Source organism: Pseudomyrmex gracilis, unplaced genomic scaffold (genome assembly GCF_002006095.1).
Source record: "Pseudomyrmex gracilis isolate BER0280 unplaced genomic scaffold, ASM200609v1 scaffold_0, whole genome shotgun sequence".
In the NCBI taxonomy this organism is placed as follows: Eukaryota; Metazoa; Arthropoda; class Insecta; order Hymenoptera; family Formicidae; genus Pseudomyrmex; species Pseudomyrmex gracilis.
Window position 1 is genome coordinate 1,853,831 of NW_018020584.1, and position 6,000 is coordinate 1,859,830.

General features: G+C 43.2%; 1 protein-coding gene across 2 annotated transcripts in view; it reads right to left on the reverse strand.

Moving 5' to 3' along the window:
* Nucleotides 1-424, reverse strand: part of LOC109852887 (sushi, von Willebrand factor type A, EGF and pentraxin domain-containing protein 1) — a 35,177-nt gene extending 34,753 nt beyond the window's left edge. For both annotated transcript variants that reach the window (XM_020425730.1, XM_020424854.1), the window contains exon 1: nucleotides 97-424. The gene's annotated coding sequence lies outside the window, so the exon portion shown is untranslated. The remainder of the gene's footprint in view (nucleotides 1-96) is intronic.
* Between the last annotated feature and the right edge of the window lie 5,576 nt (nucleotides 425-6,000).

Consider the following 6,000-nt stretch of genomic DNA (forward strand, 5'->3'; position numbering starts at 1 on the left):
CGCGCTCACGCAAAATCAACGCTTCTCGAGCCAAACACGTCCGATTGAGACGAGAGTCTCAAACATTCTCGCGGCACATTTCTCTCATAAACTTACGTATGTGTTTCTCCTACGTTCTACGGTGCAGCAGTCTAGTCCCAAGGTACATGTAACACCACTGAAAGTCCGAGTCCACGGTCTGTTGATGACAATTCACTTCACAGAAAGGAACGAGATTCGGACCGCATGGATGAACTGCCGATAACGATAAGATGAATTTTCACGTGGGCGGGAGAGGGAAGGTGACACCGTCTCTCATCGAGCGAATTTACGCTGAAGAGCGAGATCACGCGAAAAGACCAGACAAAACGAAAAGCAAAAATCCTACAATTGTTCTCAGGGTCACGCAGCTCCTTCCCTCCGGCCCGCTGCTACAAGACTGAAGAACCGGACTCTCTCCCTGCCCAGGTGAACGGCGCGCGTTACCTGAGAAACAGAAGTGCCTTCTTCTTTCCCCTGTAGGAGAGCAACGTGCGACAGAGAAAGAAGGCAGCCGTGAACGTAGGCGCAGAAAAGGTGGAGGAGACATCGAGTGGCCGTTGCGACGCGAGGGAAGGACGAACACGACGACTTTCGTGTTGTTTGCTACATGAACACCATTGCGGGGGTAGCTATACGGTACATTTAAATACCTGTCACGTGGCGGCCGGATTGCTGCAAAATGACGTCAGAAACGCGAAACAGAGAAAGAAGAAAAGAAGAATTTGCTTTGCACGTCTAAGATTCATCTCGAACTCTAATGGCGGCTTTCAGCGGGAATTCAGAAACAATTGGATGAACGTCGTGATTTGAGACCTAAATTTTTTTACTTGATGAATTTTTATTCGTGTAGAAAAAAAGAATAAGAGTTTAATTTTAATAGCTACATACGCATATTACAAGTAAATCATTGTATTTGCTCCATTTACAAAAATGTAAAAAAATGAAGTTTTTATATTTGCAAAAGAAAAACCCTTTCTTATCGTTTAAAAATAATATTTCGATGTCAAACCGGTTAGCACAACCGGTTTGCTTATTGGAAACAATATCTTATTTCAATGAATGTCCTTTTCGTGCCGATTCTAATCCCATACTCGTAGGAGTCGAAGAAGTAGTTTTCTATTCGAGAAAACGCGGCCGTGAACGCAGCACGAAGGCAAAATAGCCGGTAGAACTCGGATTTAATCGCTTCGGGCTTGAGCCAGTCCAGAAAGGTTCGCATTATTACCGAGAGTAGATATGTAGAGACTGTTAAGGAGACACCTTGAAAAAAGGTTGTTGCGACACAATTTTACACTGCAAAAATTACTCACCTAAAACGTTCTTCACACTTTATTAAACAAATAATTTTATTAATTTCTAAAAACACTAACAATATTTTTTTATTCATTTTTTCTACTCAATTCTTTCTATTTCATCTTTGTTTATTAGTAAATTGTTAGTAACTTTACAAGAAATTACTAATATTTGTTATATTATTAAAATTAATATTTGTTAATATTTGTTAATATTTTAATAAGACAATAAATATTAATTAATATTTATTATACTATTAAAATTTAAATTTTTATCAAAAATTAACACACAAAAAATGTAAATTTGTATTAAAAAAACAATATTCTGTAAAAAAATTTCTGTTGCCGTTTTTATTAATAACTGACCCCAACACACGATTTATATTGACACAAATCTTGACGAAACAGCACGAGCATACAAAGCTCCGGCACACTAGCGGCTAAGTAGGCGTGCGATTGCAGCAAGTAGGTGTTTCGTGAAAAGAGACATCGATGCTCGCTCAGAAGAGGTCGTCGAGCCAGATCGGCGCGGAGTCACGCCACGTCGGGTACGACGACCGGGTCCCGGCGTGGAGATTTCTTTTTCTTGCGTACTTGAATGAAAGTTGTAATTGAGCATGACGCTGGACGTGCACGAGCGTTGATGTACATACCCGATAACGATCAATCGCAAATTCACAAATCGCATTTCACGTGCGACGATATCCGTCCGCAAAACTTGCGACGCTACTAATTCGGAAAGATCCGCTCTTTACATCGACAATTAAAAATTAGCTAGAAACTCGATTCGCGTCATTTGTCTCGCCGTAACACAACCGCAAGTATAGAAAAAAATCTTAACCGACAATCTTAACCGCAGCGACGATATGGAGATGATATTTGACGTTCGACTTTTACGCGGAAACCGGATATTTTTTTTACTGCAAAGAAGAAACTGTTTATTATTGAATAATTGATTATCTTTAAAATATCTAAACAATATAGAAATGGATACGCACCAATAGAAAGTAACAAGATATGTTTCATATATTTCTTCTCGCGAGCAAAAGGGAAATGGTCTTCAGAACTCGCTTTTTTCATTATTTCGAAAACAAAGAGAATCGCACAGATATACAATAGAAAACTTAAACCATAACGTCTATGATCTCTTCTTAATATACAATCGCTTAATTACCTCCGTCGAGGTAATTCAGGTGTCGTGTCTTTTTTTTTCTACTCGTTCTAATTGCAACGGACGTAACACTTTTTGCCAAGCGTGACTGCAGGTACGCTTTACGTTACGCAAGAGGAACGAGCGCGCATCGACGCCGCCAACGCGATTATTTTCAACTGGCAATTAGCGCCGAACCCGGCAACAAGACCGCGCCAGATCTCGACGGCGCGGTGACGATCGGACGAAAAGTCGAACGGGACAATTTTGTGTGACAACGAAGCGCATGTAAGCGCATTCCGTTAGAGTTTTATCGGGTCTGCTGCACTTCGAGGCGTTCAACCCGGCAACTCGCTTCGCGCGCACGCGAGCGAATCTTCGCGCGGCTGTTTTATAAATAAAACGGAACTATCATCCTTAAGTTGCTTACCAAGCCAGAAAACGCAATCCGAGACAGCCACGCCGATTTGCAACAGGCCGCTGATTCGGTTCCGAGTAGCGCTCGATCGTTACTCGTTTCAAGTTCTCAGCTTTACAAAATCTTTCATACTTTATTTACGTGTAAAAGAGTTTAACGAGAGAGCTTACATCGCGTAACTCAATCAAATTCGAGACGCAATCATTATCACGCAATTTCACTTTCGGTCGAAATGCACGCAACTGCAGCTCGCACGGATGCAGCTCGCGAACTACACAACGCGCGAACGAAACGGAAATGAATAAAAGACTTGTTGTTTGATAAAACGCGCGCGCTTTTGCAACTAATACAGTTCGCCACCCGGTCGATTCGCGTCGCGGCTTTCGTTCGTTTATCAAGAAACTTTCGATATGCGCTACCGTTTAATTATATCCGACTTTCTCGACTTTCTTTCACGAGAGAGAGATACGCGCCAATCAGTCATAACCGCGCAATTGCTCGTGAAAAACAAACGAAGTCGACAAAGGGGTTTTTACGCGACGCCAAATCTGAAGTTCAGTGTCGCTTCAATGTCGACGCTCAATAATCGATCCGATAAGTCGTTTCATAACGTTACACCAGCGGAAGTTTCAAGTGCGACGTGCATTTCAATCGCGGAGCGATGTATCATTAAGTATGAGACCATATATCGCTACAGTCGGTCGAAGTGTATTGTCAGACGTTCGTGACAAGGCGTTGACCTGGGCAAAGAACCGTTCGATTTTACACTCGACTCTACGGGGTCGAAATCGATTTCGTCGTTGTTCTCGTGACAAAGAAAGGTCAACTCTTTCGAAAGAAACAAGATTTTCTTGTTTTCACCAAAATGGAAAAAAAAGAGAACACACTAACATATTTTATTGTAATACTCTTACGTTGTCAATTCGCAAGTCGGTTCGCGTCTTTTACTTTTGCACCGATACACAGTCTAAATCGTCTTGCCAGTTTGCGCAAAACTTTTTGCTTGCTCGACTCGGGAGGAATCGTACCGGAAATTAAAGGTGTCGACTGTGGAAGTTGCAATGCCAACTTACCGTCTGTAACGAGATTTCATCAAAGAGAATTTGACGTAGTCTTTACATTTCGAAGTATGTTTTACTACTTTTAGGAAGTTAAGGTCGAAATTCGTTAAAGACACGTGATAAGCTTTGAAGCTTGAGTTTGTCAGGATCGTGGTAATTTTAAGACACTTTCTCGAACGGTCACGGACGAGGTGCGATGCAGAACGATTAGGAAGAGTTTGGTAGGACATCGACCCTCTCTCGACGAGAAACCGTTCGATGTGTGTCCAAAAGACTGCGCGGGACGCACAGGTGTAAAACCGCTGAAACGCTTCGGCATACGAAGCGGGCTTGCCTCGTACGCGCGGCGCGGCGCGGCGCGTCCTACAAAACTTGCGGCGAATTAACGTTGGGGCATTTACAACGACCTCTTTATCCGGCTAGTGTACATACACGCACTTGAGCGCCGATCTGCCGCGTGTCTCGCCTCGTGCGCGCGCGCGTTGCACGCTGGTTTTCACCGGGTGGACGTCGAACGGCGAATGAGATGCATAGCTGCATTCCACGCGTGGCTGCGGTCGATCTGTGCCAGTCAAAGCGATCGTCGGGGCATTACAGACATCAAGAAACTTATCATAATCACTCTCTTTCTTTGAGCGCGCGCGGCTACGCCGAGAAGTCCGACATTCAAGGAATCGCTTATCGGAGGAGGAATAGTTTAGCTCTTCCTTCTTCGCTCACGAAGGAAGAAGTTTCTTCTTTTTAACTTTTAGTTGGGTTTGTAATTTTCTAGAACTTTATCGGGTTTTTCTTTGTTAAATGTTTTGTGTTTCTTTTGTTCGCAATAAAAACTTGCGGAAAAGATTTTTTATATTTTCGAGATTTTATATTATAGAGAAACTCTTCGCCTCGAAGCGGTATTTTTGTGTAAGAATTTCTCACGTTTCACTAAAACGTAAAATTACTTGCAAGGTAGTTACAGACAAATATAGTTGGAGGCAAAACTTAAAAATTTTCAGCGAACTGCAGGTAAACGCGCCACAAAGCAACGATTTCAGAGTAAACGGACGTCGTTTGTAACGCATGAGTTATGTACGCGAACGTATATAAGGCTTCGTCTTGAACTTGAAAGTTACACGAGTACGTAATGCGAGTACGTACAAGCTTTCTTGCCTAATTCTTACGATACCGCGTTTCGCATTCGTTGAACATGAGAAATACGCTGACACAATTTTACCGCCGCAGCGATGAGATCACACTTAGTGCGCGAGGCACAGTTAAAATTGTGCCGCGCCGATAATTGCCATTTTTATTGTCCCGCGGTTATTTTTATCCCAGCAAAACGGCCTCGCACAGCTGTCGGCGAGAAAACACCGGCACTCTGTAGTGCCGCTTGCGTTAATTAGCACTTCAATAGCACTTCATTATTGCAACCGATAAATATTCATTCGGCAAGCGCAATTTGCGAGTTTGCGCAGTTTAGTCGTACAAAATTCCGCGCGCGGCTCGCAATTCTTCTCTTCGTTTTGAATTACTTAACCGAACGCATAATTATCGACCCTGACTACTGAAACTTAGGCGAGGATCGTGAACGCAACGTCGCCGTTCGCATAATTATATAGGAAGTCGCTGCGCAGTCGCGCGCCGACTAACTTGGAAACAATTTTCTGTACAAAAGCTGCGCGAGATAACGAGTTGTCAAGATATAATAAGCTGCACCGCAGTTTTCTGCAGCGAGACTTTTAAAGCAGATCTTTTTTATCTCAAAATTGTTGAATGTGTAAGAAAATACTTTGTCTGAAAATTCTGACTCCAATGTCGATCTGATGAATAAAACCAGCGCGATCCGATTTTCAGCGGACCGATCGTGTTTAACTACGAAGCCTCCAGAGACGCGTCGTGAATTCCAGACTGTCGCTCGCGGATGCATTCTGAATTCTCGATCGGCGGAGTTTACGGTACAGCACAAGTTGCGCGCACGCTCGTCCGCACACGCGTCCGTCCACGGCAGTAGGTGACAATGACGATGCCGAAAAGACGCTAAAAATATACACAGTTTGTCCGGAAAGTTCCCGGACT